Source organism: Homarus americanus, unplaced genomic scaffold (genome assembly GCF_018991925.1).
Source record: "Homarus americanus isolate GMGI-L3 unplaced genomic scaffold, GMGI_Hamer_2.0 scaffold30535, whole genome shotgun sequence".
In the NCBI taxonomy this organism is placed as follows: Eukaryota; Metazoa; Arthropoda; class Malacostraca; order Decapoda; family Nephropidae; genus Homarus; species Homarus americanus.
The window spans coordinates 6,335,335-6,362,919 of NW_024732440.1; the positions used below are offsets into that span (position 1 = coordinate 6,335,335).

The 27,585-nt window shown below is 41.8% G+C and overlaps 1 protein-coding gene and 1 long non-coding RNA gene across 5 annotated transcripts in view; one reads left to right on the forward strand and one right to left on the reverse strand.

The window, feature by feature from the left end:
- LOC121868791 (collagen alpha-3(IX) chain-like) overlaps positions 1-27,585 on the reverse strand; it is a 194,475-nt gene that overhangs the window by 114,382 nt on the left and 52,508 nt on the right. The gene's annotated exons all lie outside the window — the stretch shown is intronic.
- LOC121868793 lies at positions 50-21,435 on the forward strand. The gene is made up of 3 exons (XR_006089450.1): positions 50-117; positions 17,733-17,941; positions 19,398-21,435. It is a non-coding gene; the product is annotated as an uncharacterized LOC121868793 (long non-coding RNA).

Consider the following 27,585-nt stretch of genomic DNA (forward strand, 5'->3'; position numbering starts at 1 on the left):
CACACACACTTCCCCACCTCCTCTACTAATGTTTCCTCCTAACTCTTTCCAGGATTGTAATGTGGGTAAACGTCCGGCCGCCCAAACGTCCGCACACCGACTCTCACAGCCTATTATGTGAGCAAATGAACATAAATCACAAACACGCACACATAAAACACACACGTCCCCGGCGCCAACATTCTCACGGGTGACCCACAAGTCCTCGCCCTATACAGACACACATACGCAAAGACATATATGTACATGACGCAAACACTCACACATCACAAAGACAAACATGACTTTTGAATAAGTTATGAGTAGAGGGCGAGGTTTGTGTGTCTCAGAGAGAGAGAGAGAGAGAGAGAGAGAGAGAGAGAGGATAAGGACATAGTACTATAATAATAAAAAAGTTCTCAGCTAGTGTGTGAAACATTTCAAGGTTACCATACATAGAGCTGACTGACGCCTCATTGAAAAACTTATAAAATCGAAATGTGACGTAATTATACCTAATGTTTTGGATAGACGCGCTCAGAAGGAAACTGTGGTGGTGGTGTAATGGTGTTGGTGGTGGTGTAATGGTGTTGGTGTAATGGTGTTGGTGGTGGTGTAATGGTGTTGGTGGTAGTGTTATAGGTGGTGGTAGTGTTATAGGTGGTGGTAGTGTTATAGGTGGTAGAAGTCGTGATGGTGGTGGTGATAGTATTGTATGGCATGGTTTTAAAAAAGATGGTGCGATGGTAGTAGTGGTGAAGTGGTGTTGGTGGCGTGTGGGAAATAATGATGTGGTATTGGTGGTGTGGGAAATAATGATGTGGTGTGGGTGGGAGGTAGTGGTGTGGTGTGGGTGGGAGGTAGTGGTGTGGTGTGGGTGGGAGGTAGTGGTGTGGTGGTGGAGGGTGGTGTGGTGTTGGTGGGAGGTAGTGGTGTGGTGTTGGTGGGAGGTAGTGGTGTGGTGTTGGTCGTGTTGGTGGTGTGGTGTGGTGTGTGTGGTGTGGTGTGGTGGTGTGGTGTGGTGTGGGTGGAGGTGGGTGGGTGTGGTGTGGTGTGGGTGGTAGTGGTGTGTGGTTGGTGGTGTGGTCATGTGTGGTGTGGGTGGAGGTGGTGTGGTGGTGTGGTGGGTGGTGGTGGTGGTGTGTGTTGGTGGGGGGTGGTGTGGTGGGGGTGGTGTGGTGGTGTGTGGTGTGTGTGGGTGGGAGGTGGTGGTGTGGTGTGGGTGGGAGGTAGTGGTGTGGTGTGTGGGTGGGAGGTGTGGTGTGGTGTGGGTGGGAGTGGTGTGTGTGTGTGGGTGGAGGTAGTGGTGTGGGTGGGTGTGGTGTGGTGGAGGTAGTGGTGTGGGTGGGTGGGAGGTAGTGGTGTGGTGTGGGTGGGAGGTGTGGTGTGGTGTGTAGTGGTCAGGAGGAGGTAGGTGGTGGTGTGGTGTGGTGAGTGGTGGTGTGGGTAGTGTGGTGTTGGTGGGAGGTAGTGGTGTGGTGTGTGGTGGGGAGGTGGTGTGGTGTTGGTGGGAGGTTGTGGTGTGGTGTTGGTGGGAGGTGGTGGTGTGGTGGTGTTGGTGGGGAGTAGGTGGTGTGTGTGGTGGTGTGGTGTGGTTGGTGGGAGGTAGTGGTGTGGTGTGTGGTGGTGTGGTGTTGGTGTGGTGTGGTGTTGTGGTGGGAGGTAGTGGTGTGGTGTTGGTGGGAGGTAGTGGTGTGGTGTTGGTGGGAGGTAGTGGTGTGGGTGTTGGTGGGAAGTGTGTGGTGTTGGTGGGAGGTGGTGGTGTGGTGTTGGTGGAGGTAGTGGTGTGGTGTTGGTGGGAGGTAGTGGTGTGGTGTTGGTGGGAGGTAGTGGTGTGGTGTTGGTGGGAGGTAGTGGTGTGGTGTTGGTGGGAAGTAGTGGTGTGGTGTTGGTGGGGTAGTGGTGTGGTGTTGGTGGGGTAGTGGTGTGGTGTGGTGTGTGGTGTGGTGTTGGTGGAGGTAGTGGTGTGGTGTTGGTGTAGTGGTGTGGTGTTGGTGGGAGGTAGTGGTGTGGTGTTGGTGGGAGGTAGTGGTGTGGTGTTGGTGGGAGGTAGTGGTGTGGTGTTGGTGGGAGGTAGTGGTGTGGTGTTGGTGGGAGGTAGTGGTGTGGTGTTGGTGGGAGGTAGTGGTGTGGTGTTGGTGGCGTGTGGGAGGATGCAGTATTGTGATGGATGAGGTGGTGGTGAGAGGTGGTGATGATGAGAGGTGGTGTTGAATGAGGTGGTGATGAGTGGTGGTGGAGGAGGTGAGGGGAGGTGAGCTCTGCCAGCACCAGATCATGTGATGCAGGAGTCATCCAACCTTCACATGATACAGGCAGGAGGAAGGCCAGTCTCGCTGTTTCACGTCTTATCTTCTCCACCAATCTCTCTCTCTCTCTCTCTCTCTCTCTCTCTCAGGATCATCAGCAATTAATTAACTTTATTATCATTTCACCGTCTCTCCTCCTTTCATTCATTCCAAATATGCCTACGTGTAAATTCACTGCACCTGTACTTGTATCTGTACCTGCATATGCATTTGTACCTGGATCAGTATCTGTACTTTTATCTATACCTATATTTGCGCATGTACAGTCGTGGACAGAAGTCCTGTCGCCCCTTCTGCTGTTCCGCGAACCAAGAGATTCAGACTCATGAACCCGAAGCAGTAGACACTGGTGCATTATTCTGCCCATAAATGCTTCGGATTCATGAGTCTGAATCTCAGGGATCGTGGAGCAGCAGAAGGGGCGACAGGACTTCAGTTCACGACTGTACCTGTATTTGTAGATGTACCTGCACCAGTTTGTATTTGTACCTGCATCAGTATATCTGTATCTGTACAGTACGTTCCTGTATTTGTAAATTCATACTTTACCTATGCATGTAAATGGACCTGTACAGTACTTTATATGTACCTGTATATGTACACCTGTACTCTTTTATTTATCTGTACCGTTATTATAAATATACTAGAACAATAACTGAAACCCTGCTCTGGCGGATTCTAAAAGGGGATTGTTGTCCGACATTAGAGTCAAGTCACTAATTTTTGGGGACGAACGACAAACACACCGATGATTCCACGTTTTTCAGCGCCACCCAGCAGCCACGTCGTCGGCAGGGGTGAGGTGAACGAGGTTATCACGAGGTAATCTGATAGCAGTGTAGTTAGGTGGGGGTGTTGGCGAACCACGAGTGTCAGGAAGTGTCATTCACCCAACAGTTCCTGACAACATGCTGCTACCAGATGCCACAAACCATTTCCTTGACACCATGCTGACTTATTACCATTATTCTCCCGACCATCAACGTTGATATTATTTTCCTGATACTTGCTGACACCATCATGCTACTGACACCACCATTTTTTGACACTCACTGACACCATTAACCTGATGACAGCTGTTGACACCACCATTCCTTTGGCACTCGCTGACATCACTATCCAATCGCTACCATTCTCCTTACACTTACTATTATCACCATCAACCTAATGATAACATTTTCCTGACGACAGCAAGACATCAAAATCAATATCCTGATCCCTACTGACACCATTCTCTTGCTGACACGCCCTGACAATCCTCCCTCTGATAATCTTAACGGTGTAAGCCAGAGCAATATCTTAAGTGTGTGTGAGTGAGTGTGTGTGTGTTTCCTTCGTAACTACCGTAGACAAATGCACTTTACTTTGGAGGGGGGGTGCTATAAGTAGAAGTAGAAGCAATAGCGTAATGCAAGTTTAAAGTTACTTACACAAGGAACAGTATAAGGGTTAAAAGTAACTTAGTAGTGTACTATGTCAGAAGTAATTGACCGGGACAACACCTCAAGCCGCTGGTGTTCAGTACCATTAAGGATTGAAAACCATTAGGATCTACAGTAGGTTTCAGAACTAATGGGTTGGAAGCAATTAGGGATTGGGCTCTTTAAGATTGGGCGCCATTAAGACTGAGCCACTATATTAATGGGAAAGAAAGACTGTGGCTCCTCTGGGCAGTTACCATTATTTTCCCTCTTATTTTCATCAGTAACTCCCACCCAACACTTCCAAAAACCTTACAACCACAAAAGAGACTAAGGATTGTTAACTACAAAAATAATACAGAAGAGAGATGGTACAAAGATAATGAATGTCTCCCTCCCCCCCACCCACCCACACAACACGTAGAATAAATGATAAAAGTAATAGTGAATAACTGGCAAAAAATTCCAAATATAATATAAAAAATGGTGCAATTATAATACTGTAGAAATAATGAAAATAAGCTAAATAATAATTAACTGTTACCATACTTATGAATTAATGACGAAGACGCTGTTATTTGTGGTCAGTAAGGCTCCAGTGTCAAGCACTTCTTTTAAAACAGACGAAACAAAACAATGTTAACTCAACCTTCCTTACCAGACTTGACCAAACTAATATTCTACGGTCGGGAGGTTAAGTAAGTTTGGGTCGTTTTACGGATTTTGAGGGAAAGTTGATAAGTATTATAAAAAATTATCTGAACAATACAATGTTTAAGACTCGTTAAGTAAACAATATTTATCCAATAATGTTTGTAGCAGAAAATGTAATCCAAAATGTAATAATGTAATTTATTATCACTTCTACAAGCCAAAGAAACGTGAAGACAAATGCCAGACGCGTTCGCCTTCACAGTACGACACACTTAACCGCACGGGCTGACGTCAACCTCCATCGTGGATAATCATGTTTTTGTCACAAGATAGAACGTTAATCTCTGAAACTTACTTCTGGTTCCATTAAACAAGAAGTTTATCTCATACCGCAGATCAATGTGTGAGCCGCCCAGCCCGTGCCGGATGATAACAGACCAAATGGAACTGTTAGTTATGGTAGATTCCTTCTTAGTGACGTCACCCTCCAATGATGGCGCGCGTCGTGATTTCGAAAGGAAGTACAATTTATTTTAAAATTATACTTTCAGGTGATTTAAGTAGCTTTGTGAATAATGCTTGGATCTTTATTACCGATGAATTTATACGAGTTCACTCTTAATATAGATGACATGCAATGCAAGTAATGAATTAATCCCCAGTGGAGCATTACAGGTGGACAGAGCAAGACAAGCTACGCAAGTTTTTCTTCAACAGATACATAAAGTTGTAAGCAGACCTGTGTACAATTTGATATTTATCGATGAATTTGAATGGGTTGATGCATAAAAGTGAGCCATAAAACAGAAGGAGAGATGGTAGATTAGTGCCTAATGGAAGAGTACGAGAGGCGGTGGGGCTGGAGGTGAGCCTTGCCTCTATCATCAACACACTATCTTGTACAAACATCACTTAGGTTAAAAGGCATTTTAGGAATTTCTGCCCAAGATATTTTATTGTGATCAGTATACTTATTCCATGAGAAGACTCTTAAGAATATAATATTACACTTAGATCACGTTAATAAGTTTATCTTTTAGATACGTTCTAGTCAGGTTCTCATTACGAAACTGGATATTACCCACACAATCAATTAATCATAACTAAAAACCATGAGATGATAAATAAACGGATTAATATAATTCATAACAATATAAACTTGCCAAATTCGTCAAATGTTGAATTTTTATTCTTAGTTAATTTTTGTATTATTATCTGGTTATCTTTGTATAAGGCGTAATCTGTGAACAGCACGTAGCAGCCACACATACCTTTAGTGTTGTGTTATCTTTATGGCTTGTATCGGCCGCTGCTGCCCCTAAACCACCACCATGGAGGCCGGAGGAACACGAAACCGTATTTATGCATTATTTAATACATTAGTTTGATTATATGCACCACGTATATACGGAGGGTTTTTTTTCCTTCTACATTAATACATGCCTTGAGAGATGTTCATCCCCTGACTCTTAGTATTTAGTAGTCATAATTATTAGTTAATCTATCCAATATATTTCAAGACAACAGTACGAAAGTAAGTCTTGTGTTTACGTAGACAGTTTACAATACTGAGCAGACCTATTGCCACACACACACACACACACACACACATGGGAGCAATACCCGTCCACCCTTATCCAACCATCCCTACCCCGCACACCATCCCATTAGTTGAACCTCAGCATCATTCCCCACCTTCAGTCCCTGCACTTCCAGACCTTTGAACTCAACCCCTCCACCTCTCGGTATCTTCCCATCAGCTCAATCTACAGCTCTGTAAATATCGCGGCAAAATTCAAACACCTCGCACTTTAACATATACTCTCTATATCCCTTACCCATGGTATATTAACGTAATATTAACTTAAATTTGGGTAAGTTTATAAGTAGCAGAGCCATATGGTGTGTTCCATACCTATTCAATTAATATTAAGAATCAAATTGAACTGATCAAACCTGGATAAACTGATCTCGTCTGGATAACCTTACGTAACCTTACCTAACATAAATAGTGAGGAATTCAATGAATATTACTTATTTTATATGAATATTGTTTAAGTCAAATTCGAAACGAAGAAATTAGCCATCGTTTCATCATTTTCACTTGCCATATATGTTTGGTGAGGTGTGGCTGAGGGGGGGATGTCTAGCAATGGGGGTTGTGGAGGAGATGAGGTGTGTGTGTGTGTGGGGGGTAGGATATACAGGTGATGGGGGTGGTGGGGAGCAAAGGTCGCACAGGAGGTATTTACCATGACTTTTACGTAGACCGGAACACCTACCACCACAGACTTAACCCTTTGGATAATACTGTCACTCGGCGCTATAAGTTAAGGCTACCACTAAACACTATTGCTTATCAGTAAGGAAAAACCCAACATCAGATTTCAGATCCAGATTTACAACATCAGATAATAATGGTCATCACTTATAGATGTTAGTAGGACTCATTATCTTATATCAATCTGAGCTGTTTCGCCCTTCCAGACACCAACCTTTAGCACCAAGGGGTCACCACATTAGAAATACTCGCTCTAATACACAAGATGTTCCTATCAGCCACCACCACCACCCCAGCTCCCATACGATGGCAATTTTAGATAAAATAGATAGGAAAGGGGTCTAGTTCTCACAGCGGAGTAATGGCGGATTTCAGGGGAAAATCCTCATAACAAAGAAGAAGGTTCGTACGATGGATATTACTCGTTAGAGAGGGAGTGAGAATACACACAGACCAACATCGAAAATAAATGTAACAAATACAATCACTTAGTAAGTGCTAAGTTAGGATAGAAAAATTAAATGAACAGTATACCTGTGGGCAAATGTCCAACATAATACACACACAAACGCGTGCAGGTATACATATGCACAAGTTACCGTGTACATTACATGACTACCTCCAGTTTGGGTAAAGAAATACCTTATGTGGTCAATGGAGTCACCTTTGTTGGAGATAGTTGTTAAAACGCGCAACTCTGTCCTCTAGTGAGTCGAGCTCAAATATCTACTAAACGCTGCATCGGGAATCACGTTTTAATTATGTTTTAAGTGGAGAAAATAATATTGAAACAGAGTTAACTAAGTTATGCATCTACATTTTCAAATATATAAAGTGTGTCCAGCAACACACCATAATAATTCACGAGACGAAGCCAAGGATCATAGAAACTAAACACTTAGATATTCACGGACGCTGGAACATGCAAGGTTCCATTGGATTTATATTACAAAAATATTTTTTTCCTCCCTATTTTGGCGGGGCTGCCACCCTGCCTCCCGCCACACTTTATGGACACACGCTGACATGTTTACTGTGGCCTGACGCTCACGGCGCCGCTGTTACTAGTTTTATGCATCAACTTAAGAGACACTTTGTTTAAAATCTTACGCCAATTGAGAGAATTTTCCGTTTTAAACACTCAATTAAGATGATGGATGGTGTAAGTTGCCGGCTAACGTACAGTATAAATACAGTATTTCACTAAACCTATTCACGAAAAAGAACAATTGCTTGAATGTTACGTTTACAAAATTATTTATCAAGAACTTCTGAATCATGTAAAGTAACTGCTTGGAGACAAAGGTGTTCAGATGATGAATTTATCGCCAATTGTCGAGCAAAACAAAATAGTTAATGTTGTACACACACGGAGGACCGGCGGAGATATATCACCACCCTTATGTATGCAAATAATGCCTTTCTGAATCCTGCCAAGGTTAGTCTTTGACCCAGTGACCCTCGGCTTAATATATACTCACGCGGGAAAATGATTTGTAAGATATTTCAGAATTATAAATGTCACTATTTTGAGAAGAAATACCTCTAGTTGTGATATATGCAGAGGTAAAGGGGATGATATCAATTTATATCGTTAAAATGTTAAGATAAATATAGGCATTTCGAATCTAAACAACCAGTTCCTTCAGGATTTTTCAGCAGCTAAATATTTTCTCGAGTGACGGAAAATATTGGTCATCTTAGTCATTAAAATACAACCTCACTCTATAATATATAAATATATAACACCATAAATTATTATTATTATTATATTATTATTACTGGTTGTTGTTGTTACTAGTTTTATCTTATTAATATTTTTACTGTTTACAGACTGATTTATATACAAGATTTACACATAGTCAAGCCATCACACGAACATAAGCATATAAGCGGTAGTATTGTACACACTCAGGTGACTATAGAAGATATAAATGCTCAGCACACTACGAAGTATATAACACACTACGGTACACTACACGCTCAATACATCACAAAACACACTCGGTACACCACACACTCGGTACACCACACTCTCGGTACACAAAATACACACACACAGCATACAACACACTCACTACCTGTCTGACCACTCATCACTAAAACCAAGAGTAAAACACTAAGATACACACCACCACACTAACCTTATATAAAAGACTTTACTAATTCCTGAACAGTACATGCACTCCTGAAATATTCCCTACTAAAGAAATGAAAATTATAACTAACAGTACCAATAACAAAAACACCACCACCACCAATAATAATAATAATAATAATAATAATAATAATAATAATAAATCACCCAAATGTTGCTAAGTCACGTATTCGACTCCAGCGACATCACTGAGTGGTATTATTATCGTTAATTATTTGGTGTAGAAGTGTGAGTTGGCAACAGTGTGCGGCTGATGGTGGATGTGGTGTGAAAGGGAGTGTCCCCCGTTCTGGTAAACTCGTTACTGAGGGATGTGTTGCTTGTTCAATAAAAATTATAATAATACATGTGTGTTTGTTCAATAGTACTGGTGTGTTTGTTCAGTGCTACTTGTGTGTGTTTGTTTCGTATTACTTGTGTGTTTGGTTAGTATTAATTTGTGTATGTTTGTTCAGTATTATTTGTATTTGTTCAGTAATACTTGTTGTGTTCATAATACTTAAGTGTTTGTTTGTTCGGTAATATTTGTTTGTTGTTCAGTAATACATTATGTTTCTGAGTTGCATTTCTTGAGGCTAAAGAATTTAATCTCCCATCTGAACGTAAAAAACGTGATTATATCTATGAACGTTTTTGTACATTTTCACGTTGTTAACACAGGGGACACACACACACACACACTAACCACCACCACACATCATACACACTACCCACCACCACCACACATCATACACACTACCCACCACCACCACACATCATACACACTACCCACCACATCATACACACCACCACCACACATCATACACACCACCACCACACATCATACACACCACCCACCACCACCACACATACACACTACCCACCACCAGCACCAATACACTAACAAGCTAGTAGGGGACATACGCGGCGGCACTCACCCTCGACCTCCAGGGCTACGAGTGTTAGGGTTCGAGCCTTCAAACTGACAACCATCCCACTGGGAGCATCTCTCAACACCTGTGGAACCTGATGAAACTAGCACACAGTAAATAACATGTACTACACAGTGATGGGGGGGGGGGGGGGATACTGAAAAAAAATCATTCCAACATATGTTTATACGTTGAACCTGGTAGTGACCGAGAACAGCAGAGATGGAGAGTAAAATTATTAAAACCAGAACAGAAGAGGACCAGGTTGAATATTTTAAAGATGTACAAAATCATGGAGATGCTTATGAAGTTCTAACTTTATGTGGTGGATGTAGATGTTTGTGTTATACTGAAACTTATCGAAATTATAATAACTAAGATACACAGATCTCAGTGTCAGGTTAATTAAGCTAGTCGAGGCTCCTGTGTCGGTGAGGACTCAGGTTATGTTTCAGTTACTAAGTTTCAGGAGAGACATAAAACGAGTCAACACGTGGCCTCCTGTTGATCATGTCTGAGGCGCCAGATGATGATCCAACACTTACAATATCACGACAATTGGGTATAATGGTCAGGCTACCCTGGTGTTAATTTAGGAAATAATAAACGGACGAGGAATGTACGACCAGAAATACTATGCTTTTGATGGCTATTTGGCGGCGGAAGTACAATATAGTGTAATTAGCAATATAATATAGTGCAATAAAACCACACGACTGTCACACAGACCCCACCCAGCCACTCCTTCACTCCGTATCAGTTTCTGCCTAATTGGACATGCAAACACTTGTTCAAATATTTCTTCTTTTTTATTATATATGAAAAGCAAATTCATTAAATCGGCCACATTATTACCATAACATGTACAGGGAAAAACATGTTTAGCCGCCAAAACACGTGCAAGCGAGACATCCCTCAAACGCGGTGTTCTTGGCGCTAAAGTTAAGACATGCAAACACTCGCTTACTGATTCATAATGTTGTGCTATATAAGGTGCTTCTGGTGAGGTCAAGACAGAGCTATAGTTGCCGTGTCAGTGAGGCGAATTAACAGTCTATTGAACACGCACCCAGCGACCACAAGAGCTGGTGGTTGTACGTCCTCTGAGTCGAGTTGAACCCACCTGACAATAGTGTTTCGTGAGGCGGGTGTAAACAAGAGGTGTGTGTGTGTGTGTGTGTGTGTGTGTGTGTGTGTGTGTGTGTGTGTGTGTGTGTGTGTGAGTGAAATCATTGGCCGAAAATATTATTAAATGTATAAAAGGACAGACAATAACTAATTATATAAACTAAATATTAATTCAATATAATTTTTATCATAATTATAAGGAGGAATTATTCAGTAATTTCTAACAGCTGTTCAGTGTATTAGAATACAGGTATGTGCTTAAAGACCACAGTACTTAGAGCACAGATTAGGTTTCCGGATTTGTGTATTTTGCCAACGTTGTGATACACACGAGGGTGAAACCGGTTGACAATGGTTCGTTTGACCAGTGAATCAGATAACAGGTCATTCATGGTGAGCTGTAACTTGATGTTTACACAGGCGACCCTAGGGTGAGGCACCAAGGAGTTTCTGCTGTTTTATATTGGTGTGTATGAGAGAGAGAGAGAGAGAGAGAGAGAGAGAGAGAGAGAGAGATCTTGTCTATTTTAACATACAGCAACCAAACAAACCAACAAAGCCCCAATTACTATTTACAACATAAATAACACAACTACACTAGTGTGTGTATATATATATATATATATATATATATATATATATATATATATATATATATATATATATATATATATATATATATATATATTATAATAATAATAATAATAATAATAATAGTTCTTGAGACCCAACTTTACCCCACCATGACCCCTTCCCACACCCCAAACCTTCCATGACCCCCCTCCCCCCTCTCGACCCCTCCGACCTCACCACCACTCCTCTCAATCTGTAAAATCCAACACATTTTTTACCCCCCGTTTTTTCCTCACCCCTAGTTATTCTTTTACGGGGTGGGGTGGTGTTACTGTGTATGTGTGTGTTATACAACCTCAACGCGACCTAGTTAAAATTTTCATATTAACTGTAGATGAGAGAACAAATGAAATCAACTCCCATACTACAAGGCAAAAAGCTGAAGGCCACAATAATTCTCATCATCGACACTGCCCCGAGAACATCATATCAGTTTAACTTTTCTTTTTGACCCTCTGTACTCTAGTCTAGAACACGTTACATAGTCAACTTCAACATTCGCATTATACTTCTGCTAACCCATAAAGATGTACCTGGTGAATAAAAGGACATATGTAGGCATTTTAATTTTGTCTCCTGCTTTATCTTTTCTTATAAATTGCAGAGAGAGAGATAAGGCAAGAGTTACCATCGAATCTTTTTCTCCGTGGCGCCTTCATCCCCTTGCCAGAAACTTCAGATATTTTGAAGTTGGTTTCGGAGGTTATATGGTGCAAGAATAACACACAGTGGCAGCTTAAGAGAGAGAAAATGGGATCTTTTTTTTTGTTTAACAAATTTATTGACAAAGTTGGGAGTACAGTTTGCCTGTTCTGAGTAGTTCAGTCAGGTCTCGACACTGGGGGTGGTGTCACTTCTCACTGCCACACAGGACAGAGGTTCATACACAAAGAAATACATCATATTCATTAACAGTATATACAGTATAGGTCAGAGTCATGTGGGTGATGTCACTGTTCACTGCCATGCAGGACAGTGAACGATGAAGTAAAAGAGGTGTGAGACCAGATAAAAATCCTTCGTCAGGTACTTTCACCAAGTCGTCATCTCCTTGCCAAAGACCTGAAGACATCTTATGCAGGATCTTTCAGCCTTAGAGAGAGAAAGAAATTTAAACATTTCCTTGGGTATCCACAGTTACCGGGTGACATTAAACTTGGGAAAATATAGAGGAATAAGAAGATGGAGGAGGCGGAGGAAGATTAAGATGGAGGAGTAGCAAAATGTAGAGGAAGAGAAGACGGAGAATATGGACGAGGCATAAGGAGGAGGAGGACCAGCAGCAGCCAAGAACCACTCAACACCCAGAAGAAGAAAAAAATATTGCAATAATTCACCATGATGGAAGAGAGAAGTGGCCCCAACAATTAGGCCATGACCCCCTAATGGACCACAAGCACTAGAGACCCGTCTACCCCACAGTGATTGAGGCCCTCGTCTCGTGCCGCCAGGGGGCTCTTGGAGGAACAGCAGAGGCCCCAAAAACTTAATGAAAGAAGCGGTACTCCAGGGAAGACACACGACCCCAGTGAAGGCGTAGGACCCAAGGGTAGGTGCAGGACCCTAAGGAAAGCGCAGGACCCCAAGGGGAGTGCGACAGGACGTGTGCTGGGACAACAGAGTGAGGTGTCCCTCTGAGGCCCCGCTGGTGGGGTTTTTGCTGGGGCGGGCATGAATCATCATGGTGACAGGCAGTGTGGTCCAGCCCCGCCATACCCCACACCTTTCAACGCGCGCGAACGCGTGCACACGCACACGTGAAGCCTTATAACAACCTCCAGACCCACCTCCATCAACAACAGCAGCTGTGAGATTGATGGTCCAGAAGACGTGTTGGGAGGAGGGGTGTTAGGCTCAAAGGTGGGAGTAGAAAGGTTGACATAAAAGAGGGTAGCAGGAGGAAGATGGAAAGATAAATGAAGGGAAGGAAGGGTGGGTAGGGAGGAAAGGATAAGAAGGAGGAGGAGGGAACATGTTAGTATAGGCTCAAATGTGGACGAAAGGGAAAAGACCTCAAGGAGGGATATGAGAATGAAAATAGGGTAGAAGGAATGAAGGAGAAAAGGTAGACTCCACTGAGGGGTAAGAAGACTGAGACGTGTAAAGACTGTGTCACAGTTCTTGGCAAGATGTACAACGTAGGAAAACTACCACGAACAGGATTGAGGCTACGGCGCTAAGCTAAACCATTTCATGAACTCAGACGACACGAACCAAGCAAACTTAATTAAACCAAACCAAACTATATCAAAGTAAATCAAACTAAAATTAACCAATCAAGACCTAACAAGCAAACAGACGTAATAATAGGTTTACTTAAAGCTGAAACAGAGATATAAGCCAAAATGGGGTTTAAATCACATTAGGACTCGACTAGAACAACACGTATTTTCCTCCTCTCTCGAGTTAAGTGACAAAAATAAGTTACGAATGTTTCAGAATCAAGGGCCTCCATGGGTGTATCTGTCCACCTAACTTGTGCTAAATGAACGTAGTTTCTTGCGGGTAAAGTCTCAGTTTAGTTTGGAAGCCATTTTGAACTTCATTCTGGTGTCTAATTGAATCTCATGAAAATTAACAACCCCGTTTATATCACCTGATTATCTAAACACCTTAATGCTAACTTAACCAAACCATAACCTAAACTAACTTAACCTAACACAACATAATCTAACTTAACCTAACACAATCTAACCTAACGTAGCCTAACCCAACTTAACACCCTGCCCATTTAAGTCAGCCAATTAGACCCGTCTTTGTATCCCCATTTACGAGAATACTTCACCGTACGATCCTCTAAGACTCCCCCCAATGCTATGTTGTTTACGGCGGCCCTGCACGACGCCACATAAGAGGTCAAATTACCGTGAAAAATATTCCACTTTTATTACCTTTGCTTGCATGATGTACCAGCCTCCCCCATCTCGAGGGTTCTAAGACTGCGGCTGGGTTTCTAAGACTGTGGATGGGTTTCTATGACTGCGGTTGGTTTTCTTGGACTATGGAAGGATTTTTTTAAGGCTGTGGGTGGGTTTCTAACATTGCGGTTGGGGATTTAAGTTTTCTACTATTGTATATAATTCTTTGAAACCATCAGTTGGTTTCTAAGCAAGCACAGGTGATCCTTAGACTGTGAAGAGGTTCGAACATTGATGCAGTATTCTGAAACCATGCGGAGGTTTCTAAGCAAATTTGAGTTTGCCATACTGTGTACAAGTTTCTGTAACCACGAACAGGTTTCTAAACAAGTGACTGGGTTCGTACGATGATGGATATACTTTCTAAGGTTGTGTACCAGTTTCTGAAACCGCAAATGGGTTTCTAAACAAGTGATTAGATTTTCAAGACTGTACATAGGTTGATAAGTGCTTGCAAGGATTCGTTCTCTAATCAACTACTTTAAGAATTGGGAGATTAAGATGATTTAGATTAGATTAAATGAGGTTTTGATAGTTTGGGTAAGATGAGGTAATGTTTGGGTTGAGTTAAGTTAGATTAGGTTGGGTTAGGGCCCATTAGGACAGGAGGGAGGGGGTAGGGGGAGGGCGGTTTGACCAGTCACCAAGGATGTTAGGGTATGAAAGCGAGCGTAAACAAAGAGGGCAATTGAGCTGATGTGAGGACAGATGCCATCTTCTACGTACACAAACAAGTACAACCATCCACCAACACACACAGCTACACAAATACATGTATATAGCAGTAGTCTCTGTGTAGATAAAACGCTTGTACATAAGTGGGAATTAAGACACAGGTGGTGGTGTTATGGGCAGACGAAGAACGTAGGATTTTCAAAAATTCGTATGTGAAATTTTCCTCCTCGATGCAGTGGTAAGAACGCAATTACCCGGCTGATTTAAGCTAAAACATGCAACACCAAAATGGCTTCAAATTTACACAAAGACTACCTTAACTACTGTAGATATGATCTCTTAACACAAGCAAAGGGGGAGACACTCGACGTAAAAAATCTATATGAATCCGAAGGCTTGAGAACATCTAGCTATTGTGTCCAGTATTAGGAGTTTGTGGAGTCCTTATTCTGGCAATCTCAGAATCACCACCGTGGGCATCTGTTCCTCTTCCTCCTCCATGAGGTAATCAGTGGTTCTTCTTCTTAGGTCCTTCTACGGGATATGAGTTGGTGTCCTGCCCTTATGACGTGGCCCCAATTGATGACCTTCCCACTGACGGGGCCCCAGTTGACGTCTTTCCCTCTAAATTGACGACCCCCCCTCCCAGATGGTGCCATTCCCTTCTCCGTGGTGGCAGTTGGTAGAACCTAACTAGCTGGTGTGTCCTCGGTGAAAGAGTCTGGGTGTGAAGGGTGTCGTGTGCCTGAACGCTGGAGGTGGCAGACAGCAGCTCTCGCCCTTGACCCCTTCCCCCTCCAGCCAGCCTCTGACTCACCACCACAGCAGACAGACACCAGGCTCGCTCCCTCCCTCCCTCCCTCCTGCTGCTACTGGTGGAGGAGATGTACGACCCAAACACCGCCCCCTTCCCACCCCCTCCCTCCACCCTTCTCATCACCTTACGTCATTAATACTATTGTCGTTGACGCCGTTTTCCCCTTCCTCCACCGTCACGACCTCCATGAACACAACCACTAACATCAAACACAATCGCTATCACCATAATACAACAGCTATCACAATAAAAACTACCACTACCACCGTAATACAATCATTATCATCCAAAAAACAACCACTACCACCATGATACAATCATTTTCACCAAGAATACAGCCATTATCACCATAATAAAACCAATATCACCATAAGTATAACCACTATCACCATAAATAGTTATTACCACCTTCATCATCACTACCACCATCCCTCCCACACCAACTATCCCTATCACCACCACTACCTTACCACATTCAATTTCAGGTTGTTTTCAGATTTGCCCCGCAAGGGGGCTAGTTTATTGAACATCCCCGTTTACAGTGTCCAACATTCAATGCCATAATATCCTGACCACTGGGTTTTGTTATACACAACCTTTGAGACCTCTACTATTATCTTTTTTGCGCTACCGTTCACATAATGAGTATGGGGTGCGCAATAAACTAGCTGCTTCTCCGCGGCAAAGTTCAAATTCAAATTACTCCCCCCAACCACTACCACTCCTACCACTACTCCAACCACCATATATATAAATATATATATATATATATATATATATATATATATATATATATATATATATATATATATATATATATATATATATATAGTATTATATATATTATTATATGGTTATGAATTTTTTTATTGGAATGAAAAAAGTGCCAGATAAATTATATAATAAAATTAGTTAAATCGGCTGAATTCAAACTCATTAAGGAAGAGTGTGTGACCTGTAGGAGGACAAACCACCCACCCTCAGTCCTTACCACCCAGATGACAAAACAATGGTGCACCAAAACGATTACCACTCATGACGTGCACCACCACCACTGTTACCACTCATGACGTACACCACCACTCATAAGGAACACCACAACTGGCACCCCAACATCCGCCTCTCCACCCTTCCTTCCTCCTCTCTCTCCTTTCTCCTCCTATCTTGGTTCTCCATCTCTTCCAGCTTCCTATGACCCTTCCAACATTCTTTACTGACATTGATCAGATCATATTCCACCCAGCACACAGACACTGTACCCCACCACACAATTTCCTATACCCCGCCACGCCACCCCGCCCCGCCACCTGTATCAAGTGGACAAAAACCCACTAGTTCAGGTTTCTTACGTCCTAATACTCTGTTAGGTTAGGTTAGGGTAGGTTATATTCAGGTTAGGTTAGGTTTGGGGTGGATTGGGTTAGTATGGGTTGGGTTAGGTTCGGTTAGGGTTGGGTATATTCAGGTTAGGTTTGGTTTGGGTTGGGTTGGGATAATAATGAATCTATATTTTAGGCTCCTCCCCATAGGCAGGCAGGCACCACCACTACTACCACCACCCCACTACTTCCATGATCACCACTCCCGTCAACAACACTTCCACCAATATCAACAACACTTCCACCAATATCAACAAAACTTCCACCAATATCAACAAAACTTCCACCAATATCAACAACACTTCCACCAATATCAACAAAACTTCCACCAATATCAACAACACTTCCACCAATATCAACAAAACTTCCACCAATATCAACAAAACTTCCACCAATATCAACAACACTTCCAACGCCAATTCCACCACTACCACCCCCCTTAATGATCATGTTTTTATTCCGCCAGCAGAGAAACCGAGGCAATTACCAACAAGCTGATAGACGATCTCCACAAATCTCCTCCTCGTGTCGGGTTGACGGGGCCAAGATAGCGATATACTCGGGATGGTTTGCCTGATATTAAAGTCGAGATGATGTTCTGCACTAAGCCAGTCTCGACGCTTGTTGACGCAGGAACGAACCAACTGAGACCTTGCTAGTGTGTCGCTATACCAACAGGTCAGGCATGGTATCAATCATGGTATTTATAATCATGGTGGCTGTACTGTAGGTATTTAGGATGTGCATGGCAGATGTTTACGTCATGCGTGAGACTAATGATCGAATGTACATGTTTATAGTGTAGTGTACATGGGACTATAAATATTAGTAAAAAGTTGTAGAGGAGGTCTTGCAGGGATAACTATTTCATACTGACTTTTGGGTGCGTAGTGAAAACCGTGTTAAAGATTTATGTAGTGTTGTACATCTCGGGTAACGATGAGGGAGGATCTACTCAACTTTACACCGTCAATATATTTACATTGGGTGAACATTATTTAGCCTCTCAGTTAAATCCTCAGATAATGAACCAATGTAATGGATACGAGTCATTAGGCTTCACGTATACTGTATAGTCATTTATAGGCATCACCAGACAGTGTTGAGTATAACGTAGTTGAGTACATGTGAGGAGGAGCATGTGAGGAGGAGGATGGAAGTGTTAGTAGAGTACATGTGAGGAGGATGGAAGTGTTAGTAGAGTACATGCGAGGAGGATGGAAGTGTTAGTAGAGTACATGTGAGGAGGATGGAAGTGTTAGTAGAGTACATGTGAGGAGGAGGGAAGTGTTAGTAGAGTACATGTGAGGAGGAGGGAAGTGTTAGTAGAGTACATGTGAGGAGGAGGGAAGTGTTAGTAGAGTACATGTGAGGAGGATGGAAGTGTTAGTAGAGTACATGTGAGGAGGATGGAAGTGTTAGTAGAGTACATGCGAGGAGGATGGAAGTGTTAGTAGAGTACATGTGAGGAGGATGGGAAGTGTTAGTAGAGTACATGTGAGGAGGAGGGAAGTGTTAGTAGAGTACATGTGAGGAGGAGGGAAGTGTTAGTAGAGTACATGTGAGGAGGAGGGAAGTGTTAGTAGAGTACATGTGAGGAGGATGGAAGTGTTAGTAGAGTACATGTGAGGAGGAGGGAAGTGTTAGTAGAGTACATGTGAGGAGGAGGGAAGTGTTAGTAGAGTACATGTGAGGAGGAGGGAAGTGTTAGTAGAGTACATGTGAGGAGGAGGGAAGTGTTAGTAGAGTACATGTGAGGAGGATGGAAGTGTTGTCATCAAGTAATATCAGCGACACAGTAGACCCTCATCAAGGGGAATTCCACACTTGATGCTGGTCGTCTGAGTCGAGTAGTTTGTTGACAGTAAATCTTAGGGGGAGTTGGGCCATGGTTGACAGTAAGATAGTCTCCTGCTCCAGCACTCCTCACTACTACACGCCCTCGCACACTCGATAACAACGCATCCATATTGGTTTTATCCATTTGATGTTTCTTCTTGATTATGCAAACAGACGTAACACGTTTGCCTCTCACCACAATTCAACATCAGCAACATCTCTTGGCTTATCACCTTAATATCTGTCAATCCATTTTTTACCTGGACTGATAAAAAGTTCCATTCTCTTTCAGCAGAACCCATCATCACTAAGAACCTTTACACAGAAGTGATAGGAAGATAGTGTGGCAGTGTGACTAAGCAGGACAGACACACTGTCAACTCTAACTTAGATATACTGTATTGTCAACAAGTTCACACGACCAGCATCAAGAGGTGCGGCAGACGACCAGCATCAGGAGGTGCGCCAGACGACCAGCATCAAGAGGTGCGGCAGACGACCAGCATCAGGAGGTGCGCCAGACGACCAGCATCGGGAGGTGCGCCAGACGATCAGTATCAAGAGGTGCGGCAGACGACCAGCATCAAGAGGTGCGGCAGACGACCAGCATCAAGAGGTGCGGCAGACGAGTGGGCACAACGCTTGCCAGCTGTGAACGAGTACTGGAGAAAGTGAAGGCGGTAGAGCATAGTGGCGGGCAGGCTGCCTATAATAGTTCACAGTGTGTTATATCAGCACTGCCCCCTAATGGGCCGCCAAGCTTACGAAGCCCATTTTCAATATTTCCTTCAACGGTGACCCCAGTTTTCCGTCACCTCATTAACCAGTAACCGCGCCTTATCTAAATGAGCTTTAACCTACGAATATGGGAGAGTCCGGACCAATTTTTACCCAAAATTAATTATTCAGAACACAATCAAGGCCAACATAAACGTCTTCGAATCCTCTTAGCACAAATAAAAGTATTTTAAGCCAATGAGCCCGTCAAGGAGCGGCTCCCAACATTCATTGACAAACATTGATACATAACCTCGTCACTCTCTCCAGTTACAGCAACTCTTGTCTAAGTACTGTACCAGATTTTTGAGGTATAATCCCGTATTGGCTGACCCATAACCCCCTCCTGACCGGCCAACACCCTAACAATTAGTTTCGCTAACCTCAGTCCCTCCTACTTATCCCGGGTAACATCTGCAGGTGCGGTAGCTGGACAGGACCATCACCTCCCTCCGTCGTCAAGATTCCCCCTCAAGACAACAGGTCCAGACACGGGTGTCTCAGCCGCACCACAGGAGGCAACTGATGGTGCTCGCCGACCCATGGAGCCAAGATAACCCTCAACAATGATGGCGTCTATTAACCTACTAAAGTGCGCAAACTTTCCACACGACTTGGCTCCCCACGTAAATATATTTCCACTGTAACCTTCCACGCGACAATGCATTATATATATACTTTTTCACTGTAATTTTCCATACAACTCTGATCCATACGCACAAATTGTTGAACTCTATTTTCATTTTTCTACAAAATTTTTAGTTCTCACGCTCACTCTTATAACTTTCAATGTTTTTTTCTACCGCATTCTAGTCTTCTATCCTTATATCCTTCTCTTCGCTGGCCAACAAGAGTCTGTGGAAAATCGTAGACAAAAGATGCTAAAAAATAATTTTCTTCAAGTGAGACGTAAGCTAGTTTGGGTGTTTGTTGATTTGAGTGTTTGCTGATTTTTTCTCTTCAATAAAAGTATTAGTACACAAAGAGTAAAATAAAGTCACAGATTAAAGGCAAGTTCAAAGGTTCAGAGTTGGTACGACACTGTTTTGAACCTCATGGACTAAAAACCCCAATGTGGACCCTCTGGACAAAAAATTAACGTGAACCTTATGGACTTAAAAAAACAACTGAACCCAAAAATTCGTTCAATGGGTTGCATCTGAAGTTAAAAATTGATGATACTCATTTATTTTTAAACCCTGTGACCTCAAATATCAATGTTTGACCACTAAGCTTCATTCAGGGTTCAACGATTGAGGTTCCAAGTTAGAATGGCAAGGATTTTTCTTCGTTTTATACACATGATGTAAACCTCGATCGAGTATAAAACTCCTTCACGTGAACAAAGGCTACTAAGGCTTTACCGAGGCCAGCTTTGTACCGTTGAATTGGTACACCGCGACTTACACTTGTCATTAGCGTCTGTCCTAGTCCTAAACAACACTGCACAACCACCTAGCCTCACTTCTTCCTGATTTATGTACTGTACAGCCCTGTAAATGTATTCAACGCATATCATTATGTCTAAATCAAATGTAAGTTTGTATATTTTCAGCCACCGGCTGCAACTCTATTAATAAACCGTTTATTATTATTATTATTTATTATTTCCACACCTTCATGGAAATGTATGTATGGACCCCACATTGTTATTTACGTGAGTAATTTTTTAGATGTAGGAGATGAACACACAACATCTACCTTCTCTCTGATGTGGAGACTTTGTTGGTGTCTCTACAGCGATAACAAGGAGAAGGGTCATGTGTATCCATTATGGTACAAAACAGGAAATTTCAATGCCTCTAATATTGTTCGACTGCACGTTACCATTATTGTCCGTGTGTGTAATAATAATAATAATAATAATAATAATAATAATAATAATAATAATAATAATAATAATAATAATAATAATAATAATATTAAACGGCTTATTAATCAAGTTGCAGCCGGTGGCTGAAAATATACAGACTTACATTTGTGTGTGTGTGTTCACTGGTGTTAAGAAAAAGTGTCAACGTGAAATTGTCTCTCAGAATTACTTTGTTGACATTGTGGACGTCATTGTTTTTTGTGCACTAGCTTCTAAGTGGACCAATTAGATGCGTTCTTACATCTCCAGTTATGATGAATATTTAACATTAGATGAATATTTAACGTAAGTAAGGACAATTTATCGCTAGCGGTGATAATTTAACGTACTCGCCTATGAAAATCCAAGTCCAGGACCCTCCATAAGAGTACATGTACTACCTTAACTAGCCTCGCTTGTACACTGCAATTTGTCCTTATAACTCGTAAGGTCCGAAATATACTAGGTCGACATTTTTTCTTTGCCTTGTATTGTCATCTTCACGCCTCATAAACTTTACAACAGATACATCACACACACACACACACACACACACAACTTGTAACACTTTACGACGATTCAAGTCTTATTAAAATTGTGAATTCGTAATAGTTCTTCTTTGCTGAGAGCAGCTTAGAGCATCAGATATCACGCCAGGGTATATTTGCTCTAAAACTTAGCTATCGAGCCATCAAAGCTTTTATTTTTGGATAATTCTTAGTCGCCTGAAGATCGGCCCCCACCAGTTTATTTCACCATAAGATTAAACAACAAACCTAATCTGATTTTATCTAACTTGACCTAACCACCCAATTAGCGTGTTATAAGGTGTAATAAGCTGGGAATCCTTATCTCCAAGTGATCCAAACCTTTGCTTGAATTTGCTTATGCTGCCTCTTGAGTTACTGGCATGCTATCGTTACTGTTGGATAGGTCACTAAGACGATTCTTTAATTATCTGCCATCTACACCTTATCTTTCACCTGCCATACAGCGTCCTCGTGAAGAGTAAAGTAAGAGGTACTGAGAGTGTAAAGACCTTCATCTGTTTTATGTAACGATGAGTGCTGGGTTAGTGAACACACACTTACTTTCTCACCTCCCACCCTACACACACACTACCTCACCGTCCACCCTTTTTCTCATCCACGCTCGAATACAGCTTAACTAATGCAGCCCCCCTACACGAATCTAATTAACCTTATAAAAGTAAGATATATCTCAGTACAGTAACTCTCGGGCTGGGCAAAATTAATCTCGACAACGCATTAGCAACTCTTAGAGACCCCATTGGAGATGGCAACTGTTTTTTTTTTTTTTTTTTGTAATTCTCACTGATAGCGGGTGACGATGTGGAGGTGTGACAACCTGTCGACTTCAATACTAGATAACGTTTTCACCGCCACTCACAGCTGTACCGGCAGAGGCTGGATGCTGAGGGTCTTGTAATACTTAGTGACGTACCGATTGATCTATAGCTCTGGAGCCTGTCAGGGGCTCTCCAGTATTCTAGGATCACTTGAAGATACCCCTCCCGCTACCCCCAGCTTACATCACTAAAGATTAATCAAACTAACACTATTGGGGGGTGGTGAGATTAGGATAGGATACGATAGGTTAGGATAAGATAAGTTAGCGTATTGTTTAATCCTCAGGTAAAATAAACTGGGGGGGGGGTATTCAGGTCACCCATAATCTGAACTCTTTAGGAAGTCTCGCGGACTGTCTGATTGACATATTGACTGACCGAATAACTTACTGACCAACTAACTGAAGAAACATTTGGAAAAGTTCAAGATGATTTAGTCACTTTTTTGTATCTTAACTGCAGCCCTCAACTTCAATGTTCCATTAACTTAAGGGGTCTCTAATTATAAGAGGTCTTCATGTTAGTACGATACTGTGTGTGTGTGTGTGTGTGTGTGTGTGTGCGCATGACTGATTGACACACACACAGTAAACTTATTACACATTCTCTCAATAACAAATTTACGACCTTTGAACCCCTGCTTGATTAACCCTCTTTTACCTCCCCTGTTCCTGCATCATCTTCCTAGGGAGGTTAGGTTAGACTGGGTTACGTTGGATGGGTTACGTTGGATGGGTTGGGTTAGGTTGGGTTGGATTAGCGTAAGGTTAGGCTAGGTTAGGTTAGGTTAGGCTGGCGTTAGGTTAGGCTGGCGTTAGGTTAGGCTGGCGTTAGGTTAGGTTGGCGTTAGGGTAGTTAATCATCAGGTGAAAAAGCTGAGAGGCTAATCTTCATAAATAATAATAATAATAATAATAATTAACGGTTTATTGAAAGAGCTTGGCAGCCAGAAGGCTGAAAATATACAGTTACATATTTGGGGAATGGGTTTCGAATTACAAATAATATACAAGTAACATAAGTGATACAAATAAGATATATAATAACTAGATGGGGAAAAGCTCAAACTACAGTGCTGCTCTTCTCGCCCCTCCACATGTGTTCCCTTCAGCGAGGATACTGTAGCGTCCCCGTCCCCCTGTGAGTCTCCCTCGTGTTTATAGAGGCAACAGCGTTAAGGCCTCCGTGACAGCTGACTCAGGGGTAGGGACGCAGCCGGTCTCTCCAAGTTTAGCCTATAATACAACATCCCCTACCAAACCTAGCCTAACCCGATTTGCCGTAATCTGACCAAACCTGACTTGACCTAACCTAACCTAACCTGATCTGACCCAAGTCAATACTGATCTGACCCAAGTCAATACTGATCTGGCCCAAGTCACTACTGATCTGGCCCAAGTCACTACTGATCTGGCCCAAGTCAATACTGATCTAACCGAAGTCAAAACTAATCTAACATAATCTAAGTAACCTAGTCATAATCTAGACTAATGGAAATAACCTCACCTATTGTAATTTGGTCATACAGCTTAGTAAGTATGTGGAGGGAGTCGCTCGCAGGGGAAGGTTAGGTTAGGTTATTTTGGGGTCTTTAGTGGGAAAGTTAGATTACCTTGGGTTAAGTTCGGTCTGGTTACTTAGCGTCTGTTGTCTTAATTATTCTACACACATGCCCCCAAAGAAAAAGAAAGAGAGAGAGACAGAGACAGAGAGAGAGAGAGAGAGAGAGAGAGAGAGAGCGCGAGAGAGAGAGTATTCCAAGTCAATATCAACAGCCTAATATATGATTCTACGCCACATATGAGCTGCCTTATAAAACACCTATAACGAATTTCGGCGTACAACTTTTTTTTAATATATTCCAAAATGTATTTTACGTCCTCGCTATTACGCTGGATTGTACCCCATGTTATTTATACTTAAACCTGGGATGTGTTTATCATGAGATACACACCCATGTCTCTTACTGTTGATATTGTACAACTTAAACCAACAATTTCTGACTAAAATAACTAAGCCATTAACAAAATGGCTAAAATAACAACTGCAACCAATAACTTTCTGACTAAAATAACTTTCTGGCTACAATAACTTCAACCAATAATTATGGCTAAAATAAAATATTTTTAGCTAAAATAGTAACTTAAATAACATTCTGGATTAAATCGCTTAAAAAGATCAACTTTCTGACAAAAATATATCGTCTCATCCGCCATTTCTCTATTACTAATCTTGCAGAACTTTATACCATTAACTGGGGTAGAAATAGACGCTCTTATTATTAATATTGTACAATTTCTATCAATATCTTTGTGACTATTACAACCTTGTCTTCTCTGCAATTTCAATTTTAATCAACAGATGGCGTTCTTCCTTTACAACGATGGCATTTGTTTATTTAAAGGTTTAAGGTTTGTGAGTGTTATGGCGGCGGCGGGTAGGTGTTGTTTTGGTTGGTGTTCGCGTTAGGTTGTCACTCCTCTCCTGTAACTTCACAACCATTGTTTCCTCTCCTCACTTCTTTTCTCCTCTCGAATGGATACGAATTTCCTAAACACTGACGTAAGTATTTGATATCTTATCTGTATATTATGTAGTTTTATCTACATATACATACATACATACATACATACATACATACATACATACACACTGTACATGTACATATATACACACGATGACTAGTGAGGCGTGTGAATGCAACACGAAAGGCCAAACCTTATCAATGTCATCAGCTTGACTCTCTCTCTCTCTCTCTCTCTCTCTCTCTCTCTCTCTCTCTCTCTCTCTCTCTCTCTCTCTTTTCTCTCTCTCTCTCCTTGAGATGCATTTTTCGTTTAAGATAGATATATAATTTTTCACCTCACCTCACCTAACCACCACTTCCTACCCCCACACTCCTGAAATTACTAATTTTCCGTATTGTGCTTGGGCCGAGTAAGAGACACTTCGGGAGTTAATTACAGGTGAGAGAGAGAAAGAGAAAGAAAGAGAGAGAGAGATCAAAGGGTTAGTGTTTTAAGGTGGCGTAGCTCTGACCCCCCATCGACAGCGAGCCATTGTTCCGGAATATGACTTGAAGGGTAGGTGAATGAGACAAGGAATACCCCTCTCTGAATTTTAATTAACGTGAACAAGACGAAACACAATGTATTCTGATACCCCCTACCTACCGACTCAAAAGTTCTTCTGGTGAATTTCCCTCTCGTATGTGAAAATGTGTGAGTGCATTCTAACTAGATAATTTAACAGGAGAAAAAAGTCGAATAGTGGCATTAAAACTGTACCAAGACGTATATACTAATTACGGGAAGGAAAAGTCGGAACACCTTAACATAGCTCACCCCCCCCTCCCAGATTATTTCACCTGATGATTAAACACCCTATGCCACTATCTGGGGGTTAGGCTAGGTTATGTTAGGTTAGGTTAGGATGGATAATCTTAAAGTGAAATAAGTTGGGGGGGGGGAAGTTGAATTTTTACTTGATTCATAAACTACTAGGTTTTAGATATAAATGCAAGTCAAACTGCACCATTATGAAATAATTCGTATAAATATAATCTCAGCTTTATTATTCACATTAAAACCTTTAGTCATCGCTACCACACAAAAGTTCTCTGCACGACTGTGTTAAATAATATGACACAACGGACGAAGGATTCTGACAACCTTACCGAGACAACAGGAGTTGCAGTGTTCATTTTGAAACTCATTGGACTCTTCCGTAAAGATACTTTTTGGAACAAGTTTTACGAGTCATTTTATTTCTGAAATCTTACCACTTTTTTTCTCTCACCTCTAACCCAACACAGGTTTTAATGACGTGTTCAAGAGGCTAGCGTGCAGATTAAGCTACCCTGATCCCCAGTCTTCAACACACTATGGGAGAACCTGCCTCACTCACCGCCACCTCTGTCAACAACCAGCCTGCAAACACTGACGTCATCACGGGGCCCCTTATATTATACAAACGATAAAACCAAGAATAAATTATGCTTAAAAATTATCAAAAAATTTAAGTTAGTGGCTCTTGTTTACTTCACGTAATGATTAGACAGTAACCTAATTTAATTACGTTAATCTAACCCAACTCGACCTAATCTAATATCTAACCTAGCCTAACTAATCTAATTTAACCTAATCCAGCCTAATCTAATCTTACCTAATCTAAAACAATCTAACACTAATTTATCATAATCTAACCTAACCAACCCAAGTAGGTTAAGGTGTTCAATCATCAGTTGAAATAAAAAATTAGGTGTCTAATCTTCAGGTGAGCCCAAACACCATAAAATTGAGAAATACAAAACAAAATAATCACGAAAACTTAAGAGCAAACAGATGGGAATTTCCATAAACAAATATTAATTGAAAATAATTACATGAATCGTAAGATCAACATGAAAAATAAAAGATTGAGTAAACATTTGACACTGAAGGCAGTCGGTCTCTCCCTCTCTCCTATCTACCTGTATGTAAGAGA